This window comes from Puma concolor, chromosome B4 (assembly GCF_028749965.1).
Source record: "Puma concolor isolate L17-30 chromosome B4, mPumCon1.1.hap2, whole genome shotgun sequence".
NCBI classification, from domain to species: domain Eukaryota; kingdom Metazoa; phylum Chordata; class Mammalia; order Carnivora; family Felidae; genus Puma; species Puma concolor.
This window is the reverse complement of record NC_141673.1, coordinates 130,014,746-130,032,890: the sequence shown is the minus strand read 5'-3', so window position 1 is coordinate 130,032,890 and position 18,145 is coordinate 130,014,746.

Genomic DNA, 18,145 nt, shown 5'->3' with positions numbered 1-18,145 from the left:
GATCTTGTGGGTACCATGCTAGTTGAAATAAGTCAGACAGAAAGACACATACCACATGTTTTTCCTTATGCTCGTGACCTAAAAAACAAAACAAGCAAAACAAAATAAAACCCAGATATACAGGAAACAGATTGTGGTTGTCAGAAGGGAGAAAGGTTGTGGGAGGTAAAGTGTGAAATGGGTGAAGGGGATCAAGAAGTAGAAATTTCCAAGTATAAAATGAAGACGTCATGGGAATGTAATGTATACAATAGAGAAAATAGTCAATAATATTGTGTTGACTTTGTATGGTGACAGATGGTAACTAGACTTACTGGTCTGATCATTTTGCAGCATCTACAAAGGTCAAAACAATATGCTGTATACTTGAAACTAATATTTTATACTTCAATGACAAAAGTAGGTGTTTTGTCCTCAACTTGCTCTTATCTTCAAATGATTTAATCTACTCCCATTGTGTGAGCTTATTTGGAAATAGCATCTTTGCAGAGGTGATTAGTTAAGATGAGATCATAGGGAGTTGGGGTGGGAGAGGCTTAAATACTATATGACTAGTGTCCTTATAACAGAAGGATAAGAAAAAGATACAGATGTAGAGGAGAAGGCCATGAGAGGGAGATTGAAGGGATGATTCTACAAGTCAGGGGACACCACAGATTGTAGGTAAACACCAGAAGCTAGCATAGAAGCATGGAACAAGTTCTCTCTAGAGCTTTTGGTAGGAACCAATCCTGATGATTTGGGGGTCCTAGCCTCCAGAACCATGAAAGAATAAATTTCAGTTGTTTTAAGTCACCCAGGTTATGGTTCTTTGTTACAGCAGTTCTAAGAAAGGAATATAGATGTTAGTAACTCACAAAGCTATTATCACCACCTTAGTTCTCTCCCCAAGCCCCAAATTCATGTTTCCAACTCATGTTAGTTTTCACCTGGCTCCTTCAACCTGAATGTCCTATATGTGGACATCCCCAGCAGAAATCAGGATCTTCCTGTCAAAATCTGCTCTTCTCTCTACCCCTCATCCATTCAGTGCCACCACCATTATTCCTGTCACCCAGGCTGGAGATATGGAAGGCAATTTTTAAATATACTTTTTCCTCACAGTATTTAGTAGATAAATTCAGGTCTTCATTATCTTTTGACTGAGTTTCTACAAAATCCCCCTTGTCTGATCTCCTGCCCCCATTCTTACCCCCTCCATTCAGTCTCTTTTGCAATAGTCAAGAGCATCCTGTACAAAGTAAATCTGACTCTACATTGCTTATAATAGTCAAGAACCCTCAAGGATATCCTATAGGATAAGCATCATGCTCTATAATTAGCAGAGCAAGGCTCTTCATAATCTGCCCTCCTTACTTCTGGGGACTCCGTGAACTCTCCCTGTCTCCCTCTCTGTACTGCAAGGAGCCTGTATTGACTCTAGGTCCCTATATTTGTTGACTTGCCCCTGTGCCTTTGCTCATGCAGTTGGTTGCTCATGAACCTTTTGTATTCAACTTGATTCCTTCATTGAGATTTGACTCACTGTCACTTCCCTCAGGAAGCCTGAAAGGACATAACCACTCAACGCTTCTCTTTTCTGTACCCCCGCCCCACCCCTCTCTAAACGTATAATACTTTGAAAACAGCTCAAGCTTTGGACTCATTATATTGTTTTATAATTTTTAAATTTTATGTCTATTCCTCTCCAGACTAATGGCTCCACAAGGACAGAAACAATGTCTTTTTTCAACTCTCTATCTCTGGCATATGGCACACAATAAAGCTGGGGACTAGGTATGTCATCAATTCATGTTTGCTGAATGAATAAATGAATGAATGAGGGCCCAACTTATTTACCAGTCACAATACATGTTTCATTTTGATCAGTCAAGTGAAGTTTTTCCAATCACATCATCTCTCTCTTTCTACCATTTTCCATCCCTTTAAGTACCAGAGACTATGGTGGGTTAGTACAAAGTTCAATCAAAGTCAAGTCTATGGGTTGAATCTCTTCCAGCTTTGTTCCATTTCCAGTGCCCAGATATCACCCCAACCAGTTGAATGGTGGCCCCCAAAAGGTTATGTCCGTGTTCTAGAATTGTGAACGTGAATATGACCTTATTTGGGGAAAAGGGTTTGTGCAGACATAATTAAGCTGAGCATGTCACAATAAAATCACAGAGGCAGTAAGTCCTGGGTTATCCAGGTAGGTCCTAAATCCAATGACAAATGTCTTTATAAGAGATATACACAGGACAGTCACATGGAGAACAGAAGGCCATGAGAAGATGGAAAGAGAGTTTGGAGTGATGTGGGAACAAACCAAGGAATTTTGGAACCACCAGAAAATGGAAGAGGCAAGGAAGGAACCTTCAGAGGGAGCACAGCCCAGCTGTCCCCATTACTATGGACTCCTAGCTTCCAGAACTATCAGTGAATAAATGTCTATTGTTTTAACCCACCAACTTTGCTGTAATTTCTTAGGACAGCCCTAAGAGACTAATTTAAGATGGCACAGGCCGGGGTGCCTGGGTGGCTCAGTCGATTAAGTGTCCAACTTCGGCTCAGATCATGATCTTGCGGTTTGTGAGTTTGAGCCCCGGGTCGGGCTCTGTGCTGCCAGCTCAGAGCCTGGAGCCTGCTTCCAATTCTGTGTCTCCCTCTCTTTCTCTGCCCCTCTCCCACTCACACTCTGTCTCTGTCTCTCTCTCTCTTTCAAAATTAAATAAACATTAAAAATTAAAAAAAAAAAAGATAGCACAGCCTATCTTAAATATTTCAAAGAGAACATCGGAGAACCCAGGCTACAGAAATACGGGCTACCCTTGGTGGCTAGGGAGTCCCCAATCCTGGAAAAACAATTAGAGAAAATGTTGAGTCAATAATAAAAGTTATTTTTATTAGTACAACAGAACAGAATAGTTTATACTTATTGAGCTCTTATCAAGTACCAGTCACTGATTGAACCATTTCACACCTAGAATTCATTTAGTCTTCTCGACAATCCTATGAAGTAGCCAGTGATATTATCTCTGTTATACAGACAAGCAAACTGAGCTCAGAGAGGTTCACTCACTTGCCCAAGTTCTCTCAGAAGTGAGCAACAGAGGACACTCGGCCACATCTTTGCATCAAGTATAAAGAAATGCCAGGGAGAGAACATTCTCTCTGAGTTGGAGGGCCTGGTTCTCATCTCAGATGTCCTTGGGCAGGCTTCCCAGCCTCTCTGAGCTAGGCTGAAACTCTGGCCCATCTCCCTGATTCTGACATTCGGGGGTCTCCCAAATCTGTTCTAGTTCTGAAATGTTATGATTTGCAAACCAGGTTTTTCCTATTAACAGTGATTTGCTTTTACATTTGCACAATGCCCTCCTGCCAGAATCTGGACACCTGGTCTGCTTTGCCACGCAGGGAAAATAACCAGAAATGCAAAAGAATCAGCAATTTTCCAAGCCATACGGAGGGGAGGGGAGAAATGTACCTCACATTTTAAAATGTCCTTCTTCCGCTGCAGCCAGGCCTCACTGACAAAGCCCTAGGATTGCCAGGAAACCAAGCTGCCTCTCATTCTTATATTTAAATTTAATTTAACCGTAGCATTACCCTGCATGTCAACAGTTCAGGACAAATTGATGGATTCTAGTTTAACCATTTAGCCGTGCCAGTGGTAATACATTCAATCACGCATTAAATTAAAAATGACACTTGGAAATATGTATATCCTGGGCCTCGGTTCTATGCACCAAATAGGAAAAGATTTAAAATGCTGTCTAGTAGAGGATTACCACTGAAGAAGCATGAATCTCATTATTTCAGGCTGCATGGAACACATTTGCAAAGCTCTGTTTCAAAGGCTCTCTGATGGTAGCAGCTTGGTTGTCTGGCTGGCTGAACATGCCATTTCCTTCCCATAGGAGAAAACTCAGCTGCTGCCAAAGCAAAGATGTTGTCAGTGTCCCCCACCTCCTCACACCCACCGTGATTCCTGGGCAGCCATCCATGGCTCCTGTGTCACCTGTCCGTGCTATCCTCTCCCCCCAGTACTGCAGTCCTACCCTTCACAGACATTAACGAACTCGGCCACAAACACACGTAACTAGAAAATAACAGCAGCTACCATTTATTAAGTGCCTACTATGTGCTAGTCACTTTGTCATTCAACAGCACGACAAAGTAGGTATTATTTGCTTGTTTGGACATATATAAAAATTGATGCTCAGAGAGCGTAAGGTGCATTCTGCAAGGTCACACAGCGCTTAATGGCAACATCAGCATTCCAGTTCTGTCTATTCTAATTTCAGTGCCCTTAATCACGGGCAGAACTGCTATTTAAATCATCATTCCTAAAAATGTGCAATTAAACAAGCTTCTGTTCACCTTTCGTACCCATCCATGAGCCCAGATGAGCCTAGGGTACAGGCTAGGTAAGAACCGCAGAGCAAAGAACATGGGCTCGAGATTCTCCCGCTCTGTTTGCTGTGCCATTTCCCTCTGGGGGTGGCAAGCCTACACTCCTAGACTTTGGAGTCTTTATGGGCAAGGACCAGACATTTTTCTCCTGTGCCCAAAGCTCTGCCACATGCCCGGCAAAGAGCAGGTGCACACAGCTAAGTGTTGGGCTACCCTGACTTGGCACCGGGAAAAGAAGGAAGAGAAGGAGGGGCACCACCACGGTAAACAGGAGAAGGTGGGCAGGGGACCTGCCTATCAGAGGACCACAATCATCAGAAATTTAATGGTGAGAGAGAAAAAGCACATTTCCAGTAGTAGAAAAGCATTTTTCCTGAAAGGTAAAGTAGCTATTACCAGAACAATGGCAGCCTTCAATTCTTTCATTTTCCCAAAGTTTATTTTTTACTTTGAATCACACACACACACACACACACACACACACACACACAGCATGCCTAACAGCAAATTTTCTCAATCTTAAGTACACACTTGGGTCCACAAGTAGGCAAAAGAGAGTACAGAGAGCAAAGGTAAGGACAGACGATCTAAACTCCAACTTGAGTTGTTACTGGGTCACTGAATCACTCAATTCCGTCTGCCTGTTTCTCCACATGGCCACACTGCTGTCACCATGGCAAAATACAAATAAACCTTATTGCTTCATAAAAAGTTCAGTCACAGAACCCAATTAAGTCCGCTGTTCCTGAAACAATCTGATCTTCTAGGAAATGAACACAGATCAAGTCCGAAGACTTCTGTCACCCGACTCCACTTCTGTGCGTTTGTCTCCTATTGTGTGTGCTCTACCCTGCTTTCATCTCCTGCTGATGGGCTGGCAAGCTCTATTCCCAGCAGAAGCCACAGAGACACCCAGTTTTTCATTTATTTAGCACACACCCTACTGAGAAATGCCCATTAGCGGGAGCTTTACCATGACCTAACCTTGCACAGTTCTGGGTTGAGCTGGCATTGGCTGTGAGGGGACAGCCGCAGGATGAGGCTGAAATTAACCTGATTGCAGCAGTTGGCTTCTGAGTGTGTTTGCATCTGCTGTCTTAATGGACTGCGAGGGCTGCCAGGTTGTCTTCCAGAACCTGCCGTCAATGTCGAAGGACACAGGCAGACAGCCCAACGGGAGCCTGGATGCTACCCTTGGTTGGTTATCCCACTCTGTCAGGCACGTCTATCTGGAAGAGTTTGGCTTCTTTTTATTTGAAAAATAAAAGAACGCTTTTTTTAATTTTTCAAAAGGTTTTTTAATGTTTATTTATTTTTGAGAGAGAGACAGAGTGCGAGTGGGGGAGGAGCAGAGAGAGAGGGAGACACAGACTCCAAAGCAGGCTCCAGGCTCTGAGCTGTCAGCACAGAGCCCGACGCAGGGCTCGAACCCACAAACCATGAGATCGTGACCTGAGCTGAAGTTGGATGCTCAACAGACTGAGCCACCCAGGCGCCCCTAAAAATAAAGAAACTCATAAATATGGGCTGAGTTGGTTCAATTAGAACAAAACTAAACATTTCCATCAGCTTTGTTTCCTGGGGATCATGTTAGTGTCTTATCCTCTGTAGGAAAGCAGCCTCTTCCACAGAAGGAACTCCCCACTACAGAGCTCATCAAAGCCTCCTCATGAGAGCACTTGACCACCGACAGGGGTTCTATCTGATCAAATTGAAATTGCACATTCTTGGGGCACCTGGGTGGCTCAGTCGGTTAAGATTCCACCTCTTGATTTAGACTTGGGTCATGATTGCACGGTTCATGAGATCAAGCCCTGCGCCTGGCTCTCTCTCTCTCTCTCTCTCTCTGAAAAATAAAACAAACATTTAAAAAAAGAAACTGCACAGCCTTGGTTTCTTAAAGTTGCAGCTGTTATATTCAAAAGAAAAAGAAAAGCAATCGCTATTGTTTATTGAATATTAACTATATTCCAAGCCTTATAATAAATACTTTAAGTAGCCCTATAATTGTCCCCATATTACAGGTGAGACTTTGCCAGGGTTGCATAGCTAGGAATAGAGGAGTAGAGCCGGAATTCAAACACAGGTCATTTGACTCCAGGCATGGTCCTTCCTGGATGGTTCCTGTAAGGGAAACGGCTTCTAGTCTCAGAAACCAAACAAAGTGGTAGAAAGTCTGGAGAGGTGGGTGCTCTTCTGAATCTCACTCTGCTACTCCACTAACTTCCAGCCTTTTCAACGTTAGAATCCCTTTGTGGTTCTCCAAAAAATATATGGTCATCACTATATTCTTAGTACACAGTGAATAAGGCAAAAAGCTACGATAAATTTAATAATGTTTATAAACAAGTTTGTATCTGATTTCTTACAACAAAATCCATGAATCTCACATATGTACATAAGTCATTATTATCCAGGCAACTCACAATGCTTAGGGCACATAAGGATTCTTGGATCCTTAAGCTAATTTAGAAAGCCACAGACAGCACTGGTTTCTAACAGCGCTCCTTGTCTCATGGGTGCCCAAAATAGATGGTGGAAGGATGGAGACGCATTCTGGCTTAAAAATAACTACTCAACAACAATAACAAATGAAACACATTTAAATGTTTAAATAAAGGGGTAATTTAAGGAGACACTGAATTTCCTGTCAATGTTCTCTTCTTAGGATCTGGCACAAAGTCGGCCTGCAGGAGAATTAGAGGTTCTGGGCTAGGAGAGGAAGTATCCCTTTAGAGAGTTTCTAGAGCCTTAAAGAAAGGACGCTATGTCTGAAATGAGCTCTTTCCCTCACCTGGACAGAATGCCCAGGACTACCCACTGATGGCCTGGGGTCAACCTGGATGCTGTTCTATTGTTATGCCTTGTTGTCTTTTGCTAGGATACCAGGATCTGGTCTAGCAGATGAGGTCACCCTCATCGTGTCACCGCACTGCGGAAGAAAATCTCGAATCGATACATCCCTTCTTTTGGATCCAATCTGCCATGGCTCGGATCTAACAAAAAGCAAAGAAGCTTCTTTCAAATTGTTATTATTCTCTTGATGGAATGGCTTTACTTTCCCAGTTTCTCAGGCTCAGATGACTGTGGGGAGGACAGGCCATCTACCCCCCACACAGCTGCCTGAGCACAAAGACACAAGATCCAGTGGCCTTCCCACTGTCCGGTATTTTGAATTCCCTTATTTTAAGATGTGTTTTGAGTAATTCCTGGCATCAAAAGAATCGCTACCTTCCAAGCAATACATGAATCACTGGGAGGCTCACCCTCTGCTGGAGGTGTAATTATTCTGAAATCAATATGGGCAAGTGAGTGCGTTCTGAATGTATTTGATGAAAGGTCTAGAATTTAATTCCATATTATTGCCAATGACACTTATCCCAGGGATAGGAGGCTAGCAAAGGTGTCCGTGGCCAGCCTCCATCTAGTCATGCGCCTGTGTTCAGAGAGGGTTCCTTCTACAGAGTCTGATACACCAGTCCACAAATCATCATGCGAACTCAAAGAACCTTACCTGCTAAGTAGACACCTGGGAAAGCATTTCTGGCCCTATCGCTTCTCACCTCCAATTCTCACACAGCAGAAGTGCAGCTCAGATTTTGAGTTCTATCTCAGCAATGTAACCCAGGTCCCAGTAAACTCTAGACTTGCCATGGCACTCATTTACTGAGGTCCTGAGAAAGACCTCAGGATGATCACGGAAAGGACTCTGATTCTGGGTGACTCTACTAAGTCCTTTTCTCCTGAGCAGTTTTATAGCAGGCCTTGACTTCTGAATCTTCACAAACTCCCTGCGAGACTTAGAATAATAACATTCTTATGTCTGGTTTTTTTGCTTAGGGAGATCTAAGAGATTTTTAAGCCCCTTGAGTTCAAACAAGCCAGTCGCAGCAAAGCTACACCTAAATTGGCATTTTGTCCCTCACCTTTTCTGCTGAACATCTCATGGGAGAGACTTGTGATCGGGCCCCAGATGGAAGGAATTGAGAAGCGATCCTGAACCCAAAGGCTATTTAGGATGGGAGGAAAGGGGTCAGGTCTTGGGGTCAGCCCACTGGACATGGGGTATGGGATACGAGCTGTCAGCACTTGGTTAACTTAAGCAGCCTTGCTAAGTTTTGAGTACCTTGCCTGCAAATGAGATTAAATGGCATCATCACTAGACAGTTGTTATAAAGATTAAATACATTAAGGATGGAACCAATGGGCTTTTGTCCTCCAACATGGATCTAGCTTACAGCAGAGCTAGTCTCCTGTCACTTTGATTTAACAATTCTTACGTAGTCCTGCCCCTCACTGTATAACTTTGGATCAGGGTCACAATGAAAGAAGAATAACCAGATTGGAATTTCTATCCTTGTTTTTCTCTCAAACATTTAAGGCAGGTCAAAAAATTAGTCCATCAACTCTTAATAGGCTACCAAATCTCCCAAGATTCACTCTTCTTTCACACTAACCGAATTCACCCCTCCTGCTCCCTTTTCTGCCCCCAGTTCCCTTGTTCCTCCATAAAAATTGCCTCTATTCCCACCACCTCCAAGAAATATTTTCACAGGAACCTCTGCATGTGGCTTTTGTCCTTTTCTTCCTCGGAAAAGCAGAGTTGGAAAAGGTCAGGGAGTTGTGAACTCCCACACATTAATAACATTTAAACCATCTTAGAGAATTAAAACAAGATGCTTTATTTTCTCAAGTATCATCCTGGTATTATATATAGTTTTTAAATTTCCCAGGAGTTTATATAAAACATGTTATATGGTCCATAAATTGTGATATTAGCCCTTGGATGGCATGGGAAACACTGTAATTTTTTCCTGGCCATCAAAATCATAACTAGTGTCACAGCCAACACAGTGCATTTTACAACCCTCTCTGGATTTTTTTCATTCCAATTCTTATGTATATTTGAACAGTCATTTGACCAAGGACTCCTTTTCCATCTTAACTGGAAACATATTTTCCACTCTTCATACAGCCGTGCTGAACTTTATAAAACAAAAATATTTGTTATTCAACATACCAACACCACAGGGAACAGGCTTGAAGACTAAAAATATCACAGAAAATTTAGATTTGTTCATTATGTTAATTGGCAAGGGAGATGATGACAATAGTCACAGGTGTGTGTAAACAGCACCCCCCCCCAGTTTTTTTTTTCAATAAAAACCAATAACCTACTGCTATTTTTAAATTCTAAAATTAAATGGAAGAAATGTCTTGACCTAAATTTTCTGGAGCCCAGACCCTCTCATTTGGCTTCTTGCTGCGCATTGTTCCCACATGTTGCTTATTTCCTTGATTTCTACCTTTACACCACTCTTGTGAATGCTTCTCACCTCCCTGTCCTTCACTCCATCCAAGGTCTTCAACCCATCTGACTTCCTGTGGGTGACTATCTCTCTCTTCTCTCTGTCTGCCCCTTTGGTCTCGTCCCCTCTAGTGACCCCTATGTCCCTAGCATATTCCCAGGAGATTTAAGGTAAAACAGATACTAAGAACAAAAATATAAACCCTAGCTACATTTTCACCTAAAATTCTTTGCTAAAAACACTAAAACTTTAAGTGGAGACGCTCCTAGGCAGAAAACCCACTTCTCTGCGCTACAAAGCGAGAAAGTTACTGCTTTGAGTTGAGATGAAGACAAAAAGAGGTTAAGCCAAGGTGAAGAATTTGTCACTGCCAGAATTCCCAGTGTCAGCCAAGAGGGTGGAGAACCAGCCATGAAGGATGTGGAGTGTCAGGCTCTGGTTTGTCCTAGCTTTGTCCTTGAAGCACTGTCACTTGTCCAGGCAGCAGCTTATCTCGCGGAATTAAATCATCTTCAGTACCAACACATTTGTTATTCTCGCTCCGTTTCCCTTCGGCCATGGGGCAAAAATGGCACAACCGTCCCACCCCACCTTCGGCTGAGCCACCTTCAGCAGGGAGATCGCCGGGAGTGAGTAGCAAATCGGGACGGCTCCTTACCAGCAAAAGCAATCAGCCACATCATCACACAGGGGCCAGCCTGTGTCCGAAAAACACAGATGTCCTTGGAAGTAGAACCATGGAGAAACAACAACCAGAGATTTTTTTTTTTCCAGAGTCAGGGGATGATGGACCATGAAAAAATATGTATTCTCCTTGTGGATTTGAATTTTCTAATTCAAAACAAACTGTAAATAATTTTATGACAGATTTCAGAATATCTGAAGTTCTCGGATAATGGAGGCTTGTGATTTTTTTTTTGTCATCACAGTTCTATTCTAAACTACACATCATTTTAAGTAAATAAATAACTTGGTTATTACACCTACGACAAGTGAACTGCTACTGGCCTCTGAGTCTCCCTCAGACATCCTGTGGGTGTGTTCTGATTACAGCAGAACTCAGAAACACAGTTTTTTTTTGTTTTTTTTTTAATTTTTTTTAACGTTTATTTATTTTTGGGACAGAGAGAGACAGAGCATGAACGGGGAAGGGGCAGAGAGAGAGGGAGACACAGAATCCGAAGCAGGCTCCAGGCTCTGAGCCATCAGCCCAGAGCCAGACGCGGGGCTCGAACTCACGACCGCGAGATCGTGACCTGAGCTGAAGTCGGACGCTTCACCAACTGAGCCACCCAGGCGCCCCAGAAACACAGTTTTTAATCAAGAGCATTTGGAGTGCCTATCTGTTCCCTTTGCTACAATTAAAGGCCTGGGAACAATCCCCACTGACAGCAATTATTCCCCCTGTTCAGGTAATTTCAGGGCTGAGCAGACATTTGAGATGCCATGTCTTCCTTCAGATTTCTCCCAAATGACCTGACTTACTCAAAGAGTGAGGATTTTCTCAGATTCTGTGCCCTCCTGTTGAAAAGTTTATGATTAGAAAATTTTTTAATTACTTTATTTTTTAAAAAATTGTGCTTGAGGGCACCTGGGTGGCTCAGTTGGCTAAGCGTCCAACTTTGGCTCAAGTCACGATCTCGCCATTCGTGAGTTCGGGTCTCACGTCGGGCTCTGTGCTGACAGCTCAGAGACTGGAGCCTGCTTCCGATGCTGTGTCTCCCTCTCTCTCTGCCCCTCTCCCACTTGCACTCTGTTTCTCTCTTTTTTTCTCTCTCTCTCTCAAAAATAAATTAACATTAAAAAAAATTAAAAAATAATAAAATAAAATTAAAAATTGTGCTTATAATCAAAACAGAAAAATGTTAAATTCAAAATGTATATACCAGACAGTTTTGTCTCAGATTTTCTCAGACAATGCACACATTGATCCCAAAACATTACAACAAATGGAATTTATAGGGACTGTTAACAGAAAAAACTGTTGTCTTTACTCCTGTCAGATCTCAGTGTGTGTCTACTGTGCCATTAAGACCCAGAGCACTGGGGCGCCAGGGTGGCTCAGTCAGTTAAGCATCTGACTTTGGCTCAGGTCGTGATCTCATGGTTCACAAGTTCGAGCCCCACATCAGGCTGTCTGCTGTCAGCACAGAGGCTGCTTTGGATTCTCTGTCTCCCTCTCTCTCTCTGCCCTCCCCTGCTCGTGCTTGCTCATGCGGTCTCTCTCTCTCTCTCTCTCTCTCTCTCTCTCTCTCAAAAATAAAATAAACATTAAAAAAAAAAAAAGATTCAGAGCACTCAGGAGCCTGCTGGTTACCTATGGAAGTGCATCAGGGATCACAACAGTACCTATCTCATAGGATCAGGGAGAGCAATCACTGTGTAATTATATACACAAGAGCTCAGAATAACGACCAGCACCTACTAAGCACTGCATGAGTAGTTGTTATTGTCTTGTTGGAACCACAAAGCTCCACAGCTCAGTATCCCCTACTCACACTCCCAGCTCAGGCATAAGCCCTAGAAATCTGTATTACAGAGAAGTTGGTTTACTCCACCCCCAGGGTCATCTGGCCTTGGCTTATTCTTCCAACTAAATGCTTATTGAAGGCAGTCTGATCTGGGTTTAAATTTCGGCCTTCTTGCTCCATATTCGGAGCCCAGTTCATCTGTTAAAGGAGGACACGACCTGCCCCATAAGGCTGTTTCAAGCTTCTGAGTCAATGTGTGCGAAGATTACGGTGCAATGCTTGGTATCTCACAGGTGCTTTGTAAATGGCAAATAATAGCATTATTATCATTACGATTTCTAAAGCTAAAGATGGCACTTAGTTTAACGGGAGTTCTTTTGTTTCCCTGATTTCCTCCCCTTGATCTTACATGGAGGGCATTTGAGAGAAGGCTCTGAGAACTTTCCTGCTCTTCCCTAGAGGAAGCAGCCAGTGAGAACTCCTCTTTGGAACAGATAAAGCTCTGTAGGAAGGTGAGGTGTGTGTGGTGACTTTAGTTTCCCGGTCTGAGTCCTGGCAGGTTCACAAGAGCCTTGTAGAGTACCCTTGGGGAATGAACAGCTCGCTAAACGCAACAGTGCCATTGCACAGTAGTGGGAGAATCAAAGCAACTACCCAAGTTCAGGCTGCGCTCTGTGTATTACTACGCATTCCCCAAACCAAAACTATCACTCCCAGCTACACCCAGAATAACCTGAAGTCTAGCAAAATAAATGGTACCAGGTGAAGTGCCCTTGGGAAGTTACTTTCTATCTAAGTGTCAGCTTACCTTGTGTGGGCTTCATTTGACTTAATTATTTGATTTATGAATGGTCAATGTTATTGACCGTCTAACTGCCCATAAACCCTTCCACTTAATAAAACAGTGGGCTATTAGCCCGCTCTAGTTCAATAAACAAGCATCGAAGGGGAGCAGTATCTGTGGGCACAACTAACATGACGCAGCCAGACTACCCCGGCCGCATGAGCTATCTCCCAAAAAGGGTGAAGATTTCACTGTGGATCTATAGGTGCCTCATCTGAATTTACATAAAGAAATGACTGTGTGATTGAACTCTTAGTTCCTCTAAATAGCAGCGAACATTTGAAAGCTTCAAGAACACTGCTGAAAATGTTACCAGGTATATATACACATATGTAAAAAGAGTATATTCATCTTATGAGCTACTCAATGTCCCAGCACCAAGCCAAATACTACAATAGAAGTAATCTACTCACGCGGTGCTAGATTTGCTGCTCCTGTAAATAAAGCATGGTAAATACAGAACACAAGGAAAAGAAAGCCGCTGGGGATGCAAGAGTATTCAGTCCCCATGAAGGAGATTAGGGGTTCCTTAAGTGGTCATCTCGGCATGAGCTCAAGGTCCGTGTATTTTCTCCCTTTGAAAGTTTACTGGGCTCACATCCTACAAAAAGATGTAACTCTGGGCCATCATCATAATGAAAGTCTCCCCTGCTCTGTTAGGTTTCTACACTCCCATTCCTTCCACTAAAATCAAACGAAACCTAGGAGTCCTCATTTTAAGCACATACAACAAAAATCAGAGTTTAATAACTTGTTGCTTGCTGCCTCTGAACAGACTGCGAGTTCGGTCTTGCAATATAAGAGCACATTAAAAATTCTAAGTTTCTAAATTTCTAATTCTAAAATTCTAAAAATTCACATGTAAAATTCTAAAAAAATCTAAAACATTCTTCACTGGAAGTGATGCCTGAGACTTGTTTATGAAACCCACGACAGCACGCAAACAGAAACTCGGTTCTGCCTCACTCAGCACAGGGTCCTGAAGAAAGCCGCTAGCAAATGGCGGGGTGAGAGTGTCCAGTCACACTGCACTCACTACTCGTGGTGGCAAATCCTTGTTCTGTTCTTTTTTTATTCACATGTCTCCCACAAGCCCCTGAGTCTGTATGGGTACCTAGGAGGGCTAGAAAGAGGCTGGGAAGGGGCCAGATCTTGGTGAACATCCTGGCTAGGGCAGGACCACTCCAGTAAGATGGGCTCCATGCCAAGGCAGAATTAACATATAAGTATCACAGCCACCTGAGAAAACCTGGTAACCTGAAAGCCATTGACATACACAGGAAACTGAGAATCTCTGAGTATTTTGTTTCCTTTTGCTGAATATTTAGAAATTTTATTATTTGTGACATTGTGAATTAATCCAATACTCTTGGGGCAATGATATTCACTATTTTGTATGGATTATCAGTTAAACACATAATTTGTACCCTAATTTGGGTTTTGAGGTATTACATGGTTGCTAATCATGAAAAAACTGAGGAAAAAATTGCAATGCATGTGACCTATAACACAAAACTTACATAACAGGAAGAGGAGGAGGACGGTATCAGACATGTGTGGGTGATGACATCTATAAACTTCCCATGTTGTCGTAAGAAATACAGATTCCTGAAAGTGCTTGGAAGATGGTCCTTTTACATTTAGCTATGCAATACTTTAATTTACTGAAACATAAATGAAACCTTCAAGTAACGGGAGTGTTGCTCATGGAAGGGTAAATGAAAACAAAGCTCATATCAGGGACTTACTTTATAACACTTACTCTGTACTACCCAGAAGTACATGTACGTCATACACATTCCACATATCCAGAACTGTCAACTCTGTAAGATGGTCGGTCTTCAAATATTAAATGAGTGCTAGAACAGATCCCTTTGACTTCCCAGGATGTGACACCTTGCCAGAGCATTTTAATTAATCGTGACCTTTATGACCAAAGAAAGCCATGAGTACATGTATGCTCAATGATGATCCACTGAACTCCACAGGCAGATCTAAAAAGTAATAACCCTATAAATGTCTAGTTCAATAGATGTCCTATAGCTTAATCAACATGGAGACAGAAACTCATCATTGGATAACCAATAAAACTCAATCAACCTGGAGACAGAAACTCATCATCAGACACTAAAAGTGGTAGGCAAAAGCTTAATGAGAAACATGACATTTATAGAAGTCTCATGGTATCTCCCAGAAATTATTTATTCACTACAGAGGGAGCAAAAGTAACATTCAAGGGAGCAACCTCACCTTAACAAGCGAGCAAAATGACCATCACCAAAATTGGGACAAAAAGGCATGTGCCTTCTGATACAATGCACCAGGAGGGTCTCAACATCACTTCTGTGCTATTCCTGCCGAAATGCAGAACCCAAATCTAGTCATGAAAAGATAGAAACAAGCCAAATAGAGAGACATTCTATCAAATAAATGACCTCTATTTTTCAAAAATGTCATAATCAAGAAGATAAAGACAGGCTGAGAAACTATTAGATTATAGAAAAAGAAGCTAGCACAAATAAAGGCCATCTGTGTCCTTGGATCGTCAGATCCCATGCCAGGGGGAGAAAATGGTTATAAAGGACATTATTGCCACTAATGAAAAATTTGAGTATGTTTGGACTATGGACTAAATAACATTATATAAATGGTAAATTTCCTGATATTGATAATATATGATTATGTAACAGAATATTCACATTTTAAGGAAATGCAGACTGAAGTATTTAGGGATAAAAGAGGATGGTGTTTCCAACTTTTTCTCGTGTAATTAAAAAAATGTGCACACTGCTAGGAATTTACCCAAGGGATACAGGAGTACTGATGCATAGGGGCACTTGTACCCCAATGTCTATAGCAGCACTCTCAACAATAGCCAAATTATGGAAAGAGCCTAAATGTCCATCAACTGATGAATGGATAAAGAAATTGTGGTTTGTATACACAATGGAGTACTACGTGGCAATGAGAAAGAATGAAATATGGCCCTTTGTAGCAACGTGGACGGAACTGGAGAGTGTGATGCTAAGTGAAATAAGCCATACAGAGAAAGACAGATACCATATGTTTTCACTCTTATGTGGATCCTGAGAAACTTAACAGGAACCCATGGGGGAGGGGAAGGAAAAAGAAAAAGAGAGGTTAGAGTGGGAAAGAGCCAAAGCATAAGAGACTCTTAAAAAATGAGAACAAACTGAGTGCTGATGGGGGGTGGGAGGGAGGGGAGGGTGGGCGATGGGTATTGAAGAGGGCATCTTTTGGGATGAGCACTGGGTGTTGTATGGAAATCAATTTGACAATAAATTTCATATATTTAAAAAAATAAATAAATAAAATAAATACTAAATAAAGAAAATAAATAATATAAATAAATAAATGAATGTGCACATGTGCATGCATGGAGAGAGAGTCAAAGAGGGAATAGGTAAACTGGAAATAATTAATGATTTCAGGCAAAGGGTATTCAGAAATTCTATGCACTATTCTTGAAACTTATCTCTAAGTTTGAAATGTTATTAAAATAGTGTCAAGGAAGAAGTCACAGCTAAAAACCAATTACATCCACAAATATTTATATGTGTCACAGTATGCCCACTGGATGAAATTTTAAATTTTCCCTAATGTGCTCTATCTCCTTTAGAGGACACTACACATCATCTGAAAGATGTGTAGAAATCACTAAGTGGACACTCTTAGCCATGTCAGTGTAGGGTAACACTTCTCCAGGCTTCTCCTAGAGGCCATGACCTAAGGACACTAAGGGGACAGGATGGACTAAACACCTACTAGACGAAAGCACAAAGAACTGTTCCAGAGAGGTTATAGAATATCAAACGTCTTGTTATTCAAATTAAATGTCTCGTTTAAACACATTTGGAAAATACCCTCAAAACAATAATGTAGCCCGTATCTTTACAATGTGAATCCCTAAGCTGCCTTCACATAACTTGTAAAAATATAGCTTACAACAAAATGTCTCTGCAGTAGCATTGACATTTTGTTCAAATGCCGAGTCGTAACATGCTTTTCCCAAAGTCAGAAAAAGCACAGCTAAAATCTTCATCTTCAAATTCATTCACTCATTTAGTCAATGAGCTTGTATAATCACCTAGCGAGTGGTCAGTAGACAAAGGCTCTTGAAACTGTCTTTCCCATTACCTGGCTGAAGATGCATTTACCGGCTCTCTGATAGAGACTGACAGAGCCAAGGAGAGAGGCCTCAGGGGAAACCAATCACACACCCTGTGTGTGTCAGACTCACACACCCCAGTCATACTCCCTGATCACCCCACCGCCCTCCCAAACTGCTCCTCTTCTGTCTTTCCCATCTCAGTAAACAGCAATGTCATTTTTCTAGTTGTTCAGGCCAAAACCTAGAAGACAACCTTGACTCCTCTCTTCTTCTCACACCCAGCACTTAAGCCAAGAACAAATTCCCTCCTTTCTACCTTGAAAATATATTTCAAATCTAACCATTTCACACCTCCTCCATTTCTACCTCTCAGAACCGAGCACCAGCAAATCCCACCTGGATTATTTTTTTTTTTTTAATTTTTTTTTTTTCAACTTTTATTTTTTATTTTTGGGACAGAGAGAGACAGAGCATGAACGGGGGAGGGGCAGAGAGAGAGGGAGACACAGAATCGGAAACAGGCTCCAGGCTCTGAGCCATCAGCCCAGAGCCCAACGCGGGGCTCGAACTCACGGACCGCGAGATCGCGACCTGGCTGAAGTCGGACGCTTAACCGACTGCGCCACCCAGGCGCCCCTCCCACCTGGATTATTAAAATAACATCTACCTGTTCTTCCAGATTTTACCCTTGCCCCCCACATTCTGTACTCACACAGAGGACAGGATGATCTGTTTTATTTTTTTTAATTTTTTTAATGTTTATTTTTGAGAGAGACAATGAGTGAGCAGGGGAGGGGTAGAGAGAGAGGGAGACATAGAATCTGAAGCAGGCTCCAGGCTCTGAGCTGCCAGCACAGAACCCCATGCGAGGTTCAAATTCACAAACTGCGAGATCATGACCTGAGCAGAAGTCGGACACTTTCCCGACTGAGCCACCCAGGCGCCCCCCAGAATGATGTTTTAAAAAGAAGGTCAGTGCTTTAGTCTGCCAGGGCTG